We start from the raw sequence: 13,738 nt of genomic DNA, 5'->3' as shown, positions 1-13,738 counted from the left end.
TCTAGAAATCTTGGGAAATCCAGGAAGTCATAGGAATGACAAAAAATCGCTCCTAGTCTTATCAACAGTTAGCCACTATTAACACTTCACTGTAACTTCTTCAAGTCTTGATGTATTTATGTGTGCATGTAGAGAGAGTCACATTTTTTTATTTAAATACAAGGAATAATACCCTGTGTATATATGTTCTGTGCCTGCTCTAACAAAGCTACCACACATTTGATGGCTTACAACAACAGGGATTTATTCTCTGACAGTTCTGGAGAGCAGCATTCCAAAATGGGCCTCATGGGGCTAAAGTCAAGGTATTAGTGGGGCCATGCTCTTTCCAGAAGAGTTAGGCAAGAATCTGATTCTTTGCTTTTTCCAGGGGCTCATGGTCCCTTCCTCCATCTTCGAACCAAGAATACATAGCTTTGCATTCCTTACATGGCTTCTTCCATCTGTGATCTCCCTCTTATAAGGACACTTGTCATTGCATTTCAGGTACACTCCGATAATGCAGGACAATCCCCCCACCTCCAGATCTTTAACATAATCACACCTTCAGCGTCTCTCCATATGAGGTAACATGCATAGGCTCTAGGGATTAGGATGTGAGCAGCTTTGGGGAGGCCATGAAGCCATGAGGTCATGAGTCCACCTACCAAACCTACCATGCTATGGATGCAAGTGTACCCACAGATGGATAAAAAATGTATTTCAATTTACATTTGGAGTCAGACTCAGTTAATTAAGCCTTCTCCTTTATTCTAGAATTCCCCCAAACATAAAATTTTCAAAAAGTTTAATTGTCACGAGCCCTGAAACAGGAAAGATGCTCCTTGGCTTCCACGTGAACCGTAAACAAAGCGTGACGTGAGACATCATCTAAGAGAACAAAATGTAAGCTGGCTGGGCATCTGCTTCTTTGTCTTGTCCTGACAGGTTAGATTCCCTCCTGATAAGTAACTTGTCCCTCCTGTCTGTCCCCAGAGCACCCTCTTCTCTGCCACTTCAAATAGCTGGCGTTGAATTTCAACTCAAGAGGTCCTGTTTGGGTTGAGTCGTGTCCCCCAGAAGTCCTAATCCTCATGACCTCGGAATGTGACTTACTTGGAAACTGAAGATGTAATTAGTTAGAATGAGGTCTTACTGGAGTAGGATGGGCTTTTTATCCACTGTGACCGGTGTCTTTATAAGAAGACACAGGGATGTACTGGAAGAGATGAAAAAGGCAGGGACTAGAGCCACATGGCTGTAAGTCAAGGAACAACAAGGATCAAGAGCCACCACCAGAAGCTAGAAAGAGGCAAAGAAGGATTCTGCCCAGAGTCTCAGAGGGAGCATGGCCTGCTGCCCACCTGATTCGGGACTTCTAGCCTCCAGAAGTGTGGGAGAATAAACTCTTGTTTGAAGCCACGCAGTTTGGAGTATTTTGTTTTGGCAGGCCGAGAAAACCAATACGGGGCCGAAAGCACCTGTGTCTTGTAGTGCCAGATGCCCGCCTGGCCTGCTGGGAAAGCTAATGGGCTAACAGGAACACAGCCTGCATGTGGGTGCAAGTCCTGGGCGTTCAGGAGAGTGGGCAGAGTGTCCTGCTGTGAATTCCACCTTCCCCAGAGCAGCCATGCCTTGCAGATGCCCTTGGCCATGCTTTTAAACGATCAGATTTTCTTCAGCCCCATGAAAAACAAGCAAGCAAATAAAAGACTGTGCTACCACCAGCAGCATACACCCAGATTAGATTGCTGGAGAAGGCATCCGGCAAGAATGCTCGCAAAGAACGTCATCTACGGGAAACTTGAGGCATGTAACTACAAATTGCAATAATGATCCTTGGTGTGGATTGCACTTCCCAAAGGCCAGGTAAAGGATGTGTGTGACTGAGCAAAAGGGGCACCGCGAAATAAGGAAATGACAAGCTCCCAAGTTTTGACCTTGCAGCTGAGACTCAGCAATTCAAGGACACAGAGAGCCCGTCTGTGCAGTCATTTTTTTTTAATCCTGCCCAGTGTCAGATCAAGCATGATAAACCTTCTCTGAGAGTGAGCTAAAGGGAGGTCAGAAATTAATGTGACCTAGCTGCTCAGCGGATCCAAAAGAGAAAACTATGCCAACATGGTTAGAGTTAAAAGGGAAGGAAGGGGAGGGGGGAAGTGAGTCAGGACAAGGAAACATAAGACACCTTGAGACAGTATGACTGCAAAGAATCCCAGAGCTTTGAGATATGATGCTGTGAGAACAAGGCCATGAACAGCTCGTTTCTGAGAGTAGAGAAGGTACACACAGCACGTGACACCTACCCTCACCCTTGCAGAGCACAGTGGACCCCTTGGTTTTACCAAGTATAAAATATGAGCATTGAAAGGTATTCAAAAATGCAAGTGGGGCCATAATAGCAACTACCAGGGGGAAAGAAATCACAATGACTAACTTTACAATATAATTCCTCATAGTGTCCTGGTCAATAGTCAAATACCCCGGTTCAGGGATAAATGATTAAATTCACAAACACTCAAGTTACATAGAACTTTGCAGGAGTAAAAGAAAACCTCTAAAACCTGACACAGCCACTGCAGTTTGGGGGATAAACACACATTTCCAATTTCAGTTCAAGTCCCCAGCCCACAATGTTTCTGACAGTATCTTAAATTGGTATTAGGGTGACAGGTGGCACGTAGTACCCTAAAAAGCTCTAGGCTGAAGGAGTTATGTGATTTCTGTGTGCTCTGAAGTAGAAAGGACTCTTACGTAAGACTGAGCAGGTAGCTGAGGCTGACTGGTATTCCTGGAGTTACATGTGTTCGTTGTACTTCCTCAGAGTCTGACTACTGCTATGTCTGCCAACTTAGCTTCATGTTCTAGTATTAAACACTATTCCTGCCCTACATTGTAAGGACTAGACCCTGGTACAGAGCAAATGTGAATAAGACACAGACCTTGCCCCAAGAGAACTCACAGATCTGTCATTCAGGTCTTCATCGCATGTCGCCATATCAGAGAAGTCTCCTGCCCTCGCTCCATTCACCTATCCCTTCATGAGTTCATCCTACCCTATTATTGCCTGGCATACATTGATGTATTTGTCACCTGTGACTCCCATTGGAATGGCAGGGATTGTATCTCTGTTGGCCCATTGCCCATCCCAGCACCTGCAACACTACAAGGTTCTCAGTAAAAATGTGTTTAATGTATGCAATGAAAACATGAACTCCTATGTTTAGGGCACCAAGGCCAATAAAGACTGAGGAAGGTTATCCCGCAGGGGCCAAGGAGTAGAAGGTTAAGGCTATTGTGATGCCTTGGTTTTATCCACAATGTTAAGGCTTATTCTGAATTTTCTATATGAAAGTGTTAGACCAGAGTAGTTTCCTTTCCCAGAACCTTACACCAACCACCAGTTCAAGAGAATAATGTCTCTGATTTCTCTTACAACACTGGCAATAGAGGCAGATGAATAAGAAATAGCAGGACATTTTGGAGAGCTTCTAATGGTACCAGTTCAACAGATGTGCAAACCATTGCCTTATATCCTGCTACGGGCAGGCTGGGAACCTTGTATATTAGTTTCCTATTGCTACTGTAACAAATTACCACGAATTCGGTGTTTAAAACAATGGAAATGTATTATCTTATAGTTCTAGAGTTCAGAAGTTTGAAATGGGTAAAATCAAGGTATTAGCAGGGCCGTGTTGCTTCCTGGAGACTCCGGGAGGGAATCCATTTCTTTGCTCAGTTCAGCTTTAAGACTCCACCACATTCCTTGGCTCCTGCCCTCCTTCTCCGTCTTCAAAGCCAGCAACAGTGAGTCCGATTGTTCTCATATCACAGCACACTGATCTCTTCTGCCTTGTTCTTTCCCATTTAAGGACCCTTGTGATTACATCAGGCTCACCCAGATCATCGAGAATAACCTTCCCAGGGTAATGTCGGTTGATTAGTGTATTGGTTTTCTTGGGCTGCCATAACAATGTACCACAGGCTGGGTGGCTTAAACAACAGAAACTTATGTTATCATAATTCTAGAGGCAAAAAGCGTGATTTTCAACTGGTATGACTCAAGAATTTTTAAAATATGTGATTCCTGACTATTTAGTCAGGGGCACTGACCTCTTTTCCCTTAGACTGTCAAACAAAAAAAATGACAACAGCCAACACAACAATAGCTGACTGGCGTGAATGCCCTGTCTTGAATCATAAACATATAGGTCATATAATAAGAGTTGCTTCTTATTGGTCACATGTCATAATAAGTTTGCATCTGATTGCTTAACTCTTGGTACCAGAAATCCTTATATTATAAGTATAGGCACCAAATTTTTTTTTAAAGTCACCTTCGAGCAAAAAGGGTAGGTAATTACTATTATTATTATTTTTTTGGTGAGTCAATCTAAATTGTACTTTTTTTTTTTTTTGTCAGATCAAAAAAAATATATTTTTTTGGTTTGCTGCAGAATTTTAGTAATTAGTATGTGTGCCGTGAGATGAAAAAGGTTGAAAATCGCTGGACTAAACGTCATAGATGAAGGAGTTGGCAGAGTTAGCTTTATCTGCTCCCTTCTCCTTGGTTTGTAGATGTCTATCTTCTGCCTGTGGCTTCACATGGTCTTTCCTGTGTGCATGTCTGTGTTGTAATCTTCTCTTCTTACAAAGATACCAGTCATCACGGATTAGGACTCCCCCACCCCCACCCCAGTGACCTCATTTTAATTTAATTACTTTTTGAAAAACCTTATGTCCAAATACAGTCACAGTCTGAGGTACTGGGTTTAGTATTTCAACATTTTAATTTTAAGGGGGACACAATTCAGCTCGTAACAATTAGCAACTTTCATTCCATCTGCTACCTCAATTCTCTTTTGCCACACAATGTAACATATTCACAGGTTCTGGGAATCAGAACATGAACGTCTTTGAGGAGCCATTATTCTGCCCACCGCAACACTTATTCTGAAAATATCATTGCTGGTATAGCAAATCTTAGAGAAATAATAGTTCTTAGAATAGAATATTTGGTACCTTTAACCATAGTCCCACAAGATCCCAGTAAACTGACTTCTCAGAGGAATCACGTCAAAAGTCTTTGAAGGCTTTGAGCCCAGTTTCTATGGCCCAGAACCAGAATACCCATGGTTTGCACCGAGCCAAAGGGCTGAGGTCCTGCTGCTGCTGCCGAGTCCTTTAGGGACCCACGGTGGGAAACAGAGGCCAGCACATTTAACCTCCAGGCACTCTTGTAGGGGGCAGGGCTCATTCACTTCAGGTCACAATGCAACAAAGAAGATCTTTAAACATCAAAGTTTAAAATTAAAACAAAATTCTCCCCTCCCGGACTCAGCATCTTCACTACTTAATTTTGAAGAGGCTCCATCAAGTACTAACATTCTATTTTGTTGTCCTGATTCATTTAGACAGGCAGCCAGTCCATCCAGCAGGAAACCTCAGAAGCCATTTACTTTGGCGAAGGTGGAGAGGGTGCTATGTAGTAAGGATAGTGATGCCCCCTGTACTTAAATAGCACACTGCCCTTTAATAAGGGAGCTGATCTCCTTTTGATCCAATCACCCACCCTGAAAAGATTCATAGGTGAGACAGGTGACCACCCTTCTGTGTATCAAAACAACAAAAGGTACCCCATCTCCCTCAGCGGTGTCACAACACGTGACGGGCAATTTCCTCCAATGCCCCTGGTAAAATGTGCATGGAACAGACATTGCGGAGGGAAAAGATCTCTCCAGACTTTGCCTTCTAAAACTGTAACCACAAGCCCCATGTGGCTACCGAGCACTTGAAAGGGGGCTCGTGTGACTTGAGATATACTGAAAATATAGAATGCAAAGATTTTTGTATGGAAAGCAGATGTAAACTATCTCATTAAATAATCTTTATATTCATGCATGTTGAAATAGCAATGTTTTAGACATAGTGGGTTAAATAAATATTCATAAAATGAATTTCATATGTTGATTTTAACATTTTTAATGTGGCTAGTAGAAAATTTTAAATGATTTAGTGGCTTGAAGGACATTGCCATAAAGCACTGGTCTACAACTAGAGTTGTGTGCATGTGTGTGTGTGTGTGTGTGTAAAGAGGCTGGAGGATTTGATGTAGCAAAGAGGGAGATTGGTGGAGAAGATGGGAGTGAGTCACGAAGACATTTTGTCTTGCGTGTCCCCAATTTGTACTCAATTGCACAATTACATAGCAAGCTAAGAAAAGTTCTACAATCTCAGGGTACTGGCTGGAGTTCGGGGAGGTAAAAATTCTAGGAATTTTCAGTATACATGACTTCACATGAGGATAGAGTGTGATAAACTGGGGAAGAGGAGCAGAATGGTGTAGCAGCCTGAGGAATCAGATGCAATTCCGTTACCACTCTACCTCTCAAACTTACATCGCAGAAAGTGCGTGCACCTTTAAAAAGTGGTGGGTGAGTGCACTTCCTCGTTGGTGAAGGAAGTCATAAATAAAAACAAGAAAAGCTAAAATGAGCCCCATGGTGGATTAAACAAAAATGAGCATTCATGGTAGTAATTTATCTAGGAATAGGATTTCGATTTTATTGCGTAAGAAATAATTTTTTAGAATTCTGATTAGATTATAAGAAATTTTAACAATGCAGAAGGCAATAAAAAATAAAATTAAAAATCATCCATATTCCCCTAACCCAGTGATAACTATTTTGATATTTTAAAGTAATTTTCTTCTAGTTCTTTTCCTTGTATGCATGAGTGTGTGTTATAATTATATGTTATATTGCTGAGATAACACAATTATCGTATCTTACTATCTCACTTAACAATGTGTCATAAGCATTTTATCATGTCATGCATGTCATTAAAAATTAATGAAAAACGATCATGAATGGTTATCTAGTATTATATCATAAGAATTTACCAATACCTCAACCATTCGCCAAATGAGTGGGTGTTTAAGTCATTTATAATTTTTATCTATAGTAAGCAAAATGTGATAAACATCTCTGTACATCAAGCTTGTTCTAAGTTTCTAAGGAATGTGGAAGAAGTTATAAAAGCCATTATGGAGAGAATGCAGAGAAAGTCAGCAGGAATTAGTCCTCAGATGCCTTTTCTTTTTTAATGAAGGGAGTCAGTTCAATCAACTCATTTTTAAGTCTTATTTCGATTCTGAAATTTTATGTCTGACTCTTCAGAAAATCATTATTCTATTTTTTTCATTTTGGGTTTTTTTGTTGTTGTTGTTGTTAGTTATTAAAATATAGACAAGCATTTTCTATACTGTGGATGCGTTAGAACATGCTTTGACTATTTGACTTTCCATATCACTTTCAGAAACATCTTCCCTTTGTACTGACTGTAGATCAATTGTCTCCGTCCTAAATTTCATTTTAGCATAACTGGAACCACAAAGGCAACATTTTAAGGTACATTAAAATCATTTTAAGGTACATTAAGGTATGTTAAATATTAGACATACTAAAATGAAATGTTAAAAACTATAAAGGGTCTGAAATTTTAGTCTACTTGCAAGCTAACAAGTTTCACGGATGCTAGCAGAGGACATGAGATTCCTGGGTCAGACACAATTTAGCAAAGCCAGAATATCAGCTTGGTTTCCCCAAGCCACAGTTTCCACAGGGTGACACAAAGAGGGCCAGGTGCTACCTGCACAATCACTGTAGTGAGTTGCAGTACAGGAGAGGAACCCTGAGTTAGGGAACCTAAATCTTTTATAAGAGACAGTAAGCATGCTGTTTCAAGTTGAGGAGCATCCAAGGCTGTTGCTATATAAATGTCCTGATGAGATAATTTGAAGCAAAGGGTATCAAAGCATCTGCTCATAAGATGTGCAAAAATGTAAGAGGCCTGTGGAGAATTATCTTTAATATGAGCATGAAAAGGGCATTAAGAACTAGGTAGAGTATGTCAGTACATGTTATTTATGGGACTGTTATTTTCTTTAGGACCAACCTGAAGCCTCTCTTTGTCTGGCATAATCTACTTTCTTTTCATATTCCTTAGCCACAGAAGTTAATATCTGCATGTATAGCTGCAAAGTATCCTCTGCAGAGACTTATGGGTAGAGCTGTGTGCTCCCATCAGGATATGATAGCTACCATGGCCACTTCCATGAGAGCAAACCATCCTGCTCTGCCAGCAAGACTGCAAATGCTGCCCTGGCCGGTTTGGCTCAGCGGTTAGAGCATCGGCCTGCGGTCCAGAGAGACCCGGTTCGGTTCCCGCTAAGGGCACGTACCTTGGTTGCAGTTTGTCCCCAGCCCTGGTTGGTCATGCGGGGGGCAGTCACTCGATGTGTCCCTTTCACATCGATGTTTTTTCTCTCTCTCTCTTCCTCTCTCTCTCCCTCCCACTCTATCTGAACAAAAAAATGGAAAAATGTCCTCGGGTGAGGATTAAAAAAAAAAAAAGACTGCAAATGCTTGTGAAACTAAGGGGCCCACTCTCTCCCTCCTGGGAGATGAAAGGAAGAACCTGCTAGAACCCCCATATGCTCTCTACAATAACCAACATCCATCGGGATATGGCCAACATGCCACTGATAACAAGAACTGGTCTAAGAAGAGGCCTCACCAAAAACAAGATTTTTGTTCCCCAAGGGAAAAGCGTTCCTAACATTGACATGAATAAGTTATGAAAAGCCTTCAGCACTGAAAGAGACATAATCATCATTCATGTAAAACAGATTTGTTTATTCTGTAAAGATTTATTTCAGTTGATTAATTATCAGTATCTGCTGATGGGGGGGTAACAAGGCTGCTTTGATGAGAGAATTATTGAAGTACATGCTTAGAATATTTATCACTGAGCACATATTGTATAAACTCTGCATATTTATCATGTTCTCTCCGGGCTCTTTCTTCCCCCAAATAGATTAAATTGTACTGCCCATGCTATAGGCATTTTGCCCTCCTATATGGTACTTTGTTCTTTGTAGAGAGATGGACTATTTTTATATATAATACCAATAGCCTCTGATGTAAATAAGTGTGACCTTGTAGGTGGTTCTTGAGTCTTTCTGAGCTTAGGCAGAGCTACTCCAAAATAGAATGCAAATTGTCATCTCTAGCCTCATAAAGTTTGATCTTTGGCCAACCAATCCCCAAAGAAAAGTGACAATTTGTATAAATTAAAATTAAGCAGTTCACATGAAAACTAAAACTGAAAGTGGATTAAATTGAAATTGAAATTGAAATGCTAAAGTCAATACTCTTCAACATAATCTGTATGTAATGATCTTCAAATAAATCTTTTGCTTCTATTTATTGAACATGACAGTACGAACTAATATTTATTGATTTCCTGCTCAGTGTCATATGCTGACTTAGATGCTTTAGGCATGCTTTCTCATTTCATCTCCAAATACCCTTGAAGCTGGCATTATTATGATCTCTTTACCATATAGCTTAAGAAAGTAAGGCATAAAGAGACTTGGTCACTTGGCCAATATCCCTTGGCTTATCGGTGGCCAAATTGGGATTTAAAAGGCTCCCTGTCTGCTTTCTGAGTCAGGATTTCAACTACCATGCTGGGTTGCTCTTCCCTTCTGGTTTTTAGGCAAGACCATTATACCAGCAGTCAGATGACCTTGGTTGTGATCCCAGCTCCAATGATACTTACTATGTTTGTGACATTTTTTTACCCTCTCTGGGCTTCAGGTTTCCCAAAGTTTCATCTCATCTCCTCTACTCCCAAAGCTCCAATGTCTGACTCAAATCTTCACCTCTTTCTTATCTCTCCTCCTGAGCTTCAGGCTCATACTAATTACTTATATATGTATGTGCCCTCTGGTCATAAATACTTTAATATGTCCAAACTGGACACCATCCCAACCAGCCCCTTTCATATTGATTTCTGTCTCAGTGAATGGCACCATCAGTTACCTTCTTGCCCAAACCAGAAACACAGGGGTCAACCTTGACCCCTCTCTTTCCCTCACCTTTCATATCCATTCAATTACTGTAGAATGATTCAAGTGCTGTAGATTCTGTCCTGTAAATATCTCTTCTCTTCACCACCACCTTGGTAGTGCATGATCACCTGGCCTAAGGCATTCTGATGTAATCTCTTAATTGGCCTCCCTGCCTCCAGCCTCATTCTCTTCCACACCGTTCTCCACCCCGCACCCAAAGTGAATCTTAAAAACACAAACCTCATCGGGCCACTCCTTCACTCAGAATCTTTGAATAGCTCCCCGTTGTCTTCAAATGAATTCCCAAGACCGTAACTTTATTTACTGGCTCCTGTCTACACTTCAGCCTCATTTGTCACCACTTCCTCCCTGCAACCTCTGCTTTAGTCAGGCTGAACTAATTTCAGTGTCTTAAACACTTCTCCACTCTCTTGTCTTGGTTCTCTGCAAATTTTGTTCCACCCACCATGGAGCTGTTCCTTTATTCTACTCTGTACTTTCCTTCCAAGATGATTGCCTTCTAAGGCCACGTGGAAAGGAGATAGCTGGTTCAGGATCTGGTCCCATTTGGGACCACCTTATGCTTCTGCTTTCCTATCACAATGGCTATCAATTTGCAGGTATTAATGACACCTACTCTGCTCAAAGAAATCAAGTCCTTTTATTTTCCCCTGCTACCAAAATATTTGAAAATATAATGGTATCATAACAAATATGGAAAGTAGTCCTAAGCATTGAAATAAGCAGTTTTCCCACAGGAAAATTGATCTCTGATTGATTAGGATGATGGATGATTTGTGGTTGGGGTGTAGTAGCTCAGCAGTTGCCAGGGACCTAGGTCACAAAGGACTCATGATATCAGGTGTTACCATAACCCTGACACCCATGTACATGTTAAATCGAGAGCTGTTGTTTGCTATATTGCTATTAAGCCTAGAAATGTATCATGCTTCTAAAACTTGTCAAAGACTCTCAGACATCAGAGGCCTGATGTAGCCACATGGAGCTGTATGAAGCCTCATTGTGTATGGATCACTTTCTCTTCCATTTTCACCCTCTTGTGACTTTTTCCATCATTTTTTCAGCATCAGAAAAATGCATTCAAAAGATTATAAACAGCAGGTGGTAATCAGTGCATAACAGCTTTCTGTGTATAATACAATCATTAGGTACACATTAGACATTTGGCATAATAAGAGTACTGTCACTGTAACAGAACTGTGTCAAAGTCCCAATGCCTCCCACTTTGAAAATACACAGATCAATTCTGTACCCCTGGGAATGGGGAGCAGTATAATAGTTGCATGGCATTATTCCATGACAAAGTTCAAATGATTTTGCTTATCAAATTCTGAAGGGAGCTAGTGTACATGCAACTGTGTTAATACCAATTTCTCTATTTAACATTCTTCAATCTCTTCCTTATTGAAGCTGTGCTCATGATGCCTTTAAGCTAAATTGGAGCATGGTTTTAAATAATGTCCATAGCTGGTACTAGAGCATTAGTGAAAGAACTTTTATGCTGCTGAGTATTGGGTATGTCTCAATTAAAACTAAAATGTATTACTTAGAAATATCCAGCCCTGGCCAGTTTGGCTCAGTGGTTGGAGCGTCGGTCCTCAGATAGAAGGTTCTTGGGTTTGATTCCGGTCAAGGGCACGTACCTGGGTTGCAGGTTCCATCCTCCATCCAGGTCAGGGCTATGCGGGAGGCAACCAATTGATGTGTCTCTCTCACACTGATGTTTTTCTCTCTACCTCACTTCCTCTGTTCCTTTCACTCTCTAAAAAAATAAATAAGTAAAAGCCCTGGCCAGTTTGGCTCAGTGGTTGAGAGTCGGCCTGCGGACCAGAGAGTCCCGGATTCGGTTCCCACTAGGGGCGCGTACCACAAAAGAAAAAATCAATGCAAAAATATCCTCAGGTGAGGATAAAATAAATAAATAAAAAACATAAAATAAATAAATAAATATCCAGGTAAGGCAACTCTGTACAAACAAAAATGAGTTAGTTCTTGCCTAGGACTGGGGGCTAAAAACAAGGAGTGACTACAAATGGGTATGAGGGATCTTTTTGGGGTGATGGAAATGTTCTAAATTTTAGTAATGTTTGTATGACTTAAATTTACTAAAAATCATTGATTTGTATATTGAAAATGAACTACTTTTATTGTATGTAAACTATAGCTCAATAAAGCTGCTTAAAAAACAACTAAACTGTAGTAAACATCCTTATACTCATATCTTTGTGGTCCTATATAAGTAGGTACATGAGCTAAGTTTATTTAAATTTTTCACCGAAACCACTAAATTGTCTTTCTAAATTAATTCACCAGTTCATTCTCCTACCAACAATGCATGATACTATCCATTTCTCCACAAGATTGCCAACACTTGATAATATTAAACTTATATGTTTCTGATACTGTGGCAAAATGCTTGTTCTCATTAATTTTTTTATTACTGGACTGTTTTAACCATTTTTTAATATCCTATCGTCATTTGTATTTCTTCATGAATTACTTATATCCTTTGTCTATTTTTTTAAAATGGGTTTCTTGTCATTTTATTAATACAATCTTACATATTTATGCATATTAATTTTTTCCTATTGTAGCTACTATAAATATTTTTTTCTAGTCCAGTGGCTGACAAACTACAGCCCATTAGACAAATCCAATCCACTCCCACTCTTATTTGTTTTTGTTTTTACTTAACTTTTTATTTTGAAATAATTATATATTTGCATAAAATTGCAAAGATAGTACAGAAAGAAGCTATGGACCCTTTACCCAGTTTCCCCTGATGGTGACATTTTATTTTATTTTTTTTATCCTCACCCGAGGACACTTTGGCATTTATCTTCAGACAGAGCGGGAGGGAGAGGGGGAGAAAGAGAGAGAGAGAAACATCGATGTGAGAGAGACACATGGAGTGGTTGCCACCCACACGACCCCAACCTGGGCCGGGGACAAACTGCAACCGAGGTACGTGCCCTTAGCGGGAACCGAACCCAGGATTCTCTGGTCCATGGGCCGACGCTCTAATCACTGAGCCAAACCAGCCAGAGCCGGATGGTTACATTTTAAATAATTACAATACAATATCAGAGCCAGAAAAATGTACTGGGCACAATGTGTGTGTGTGTGTGTGCGTGCGCGCGTTTGTGTGTATCTATGACTTTCTATCACATGCAGAGATTCATGTAGTCATCACCTCAATAAAGACATAGAACTATTCCACTATCACAGAGATTTCCATCATGCCACCCCTCTCTTAGTCACAACCATGTCTCTGTCTCCAACCACTACTACTCTGTTCTCCAACTTCACAATTTTGTCATTTTGAGAATGTTGCATGTAACCTTTGAGATGGACATTTTCACTCAGCATAACAGTTTTGAGATCCATCCAAGTTGTCACATGTATCAAGAGTTTGTTTCTTTTTATTGCTGAGTAATAGTCCATGGTAAGAATTTACCTATCATCTGTTTCTTTTTTTAACTTTTTTTCTTTATTGGTTTTAGAGAGAGAGGGAGAGATTAAAATATCGATAAGAGAGAACATCGGTTGGCCGCCTCCAGCTTGCCCCCGACTGAAGATTGGGCCCACAACCCAGGCATGTGCCCTGACCGGGAATCGAACCAGTGAACTCTTGGTGCATGGGTTGATGCTCAACCAATGAGCCACATCAGCCAGGCTATCATCTGTTTCTAAATGGCCTATGAGCGCAGCACAATTTTTACATTTTCAAATAGTTGAAAACCAAAAGATGAATAATGTTTTTGAGATACATGAAAATCATATGAAAGGTAAATTTCAGTGTCTGTAAATAAAATTTAATTG

This window comes from Molossus molossus, unplaced genomic scaffold (genome assembly GCF_014108415.1).
Source record: "Molossus molossus isolate mMolMol1 unplaced genomic scaffold, mMolMol1.p scaffold_m16_p_7, whole genome shotgun sequence".
NCBI lineage: Eukaryota > Metazoa > Chordata > Mammalia > Chiroptera > Molossidae > Molossus > Molossus molossus.
This window is presented reverse-complemented; position numbering follows the sequence as displayed.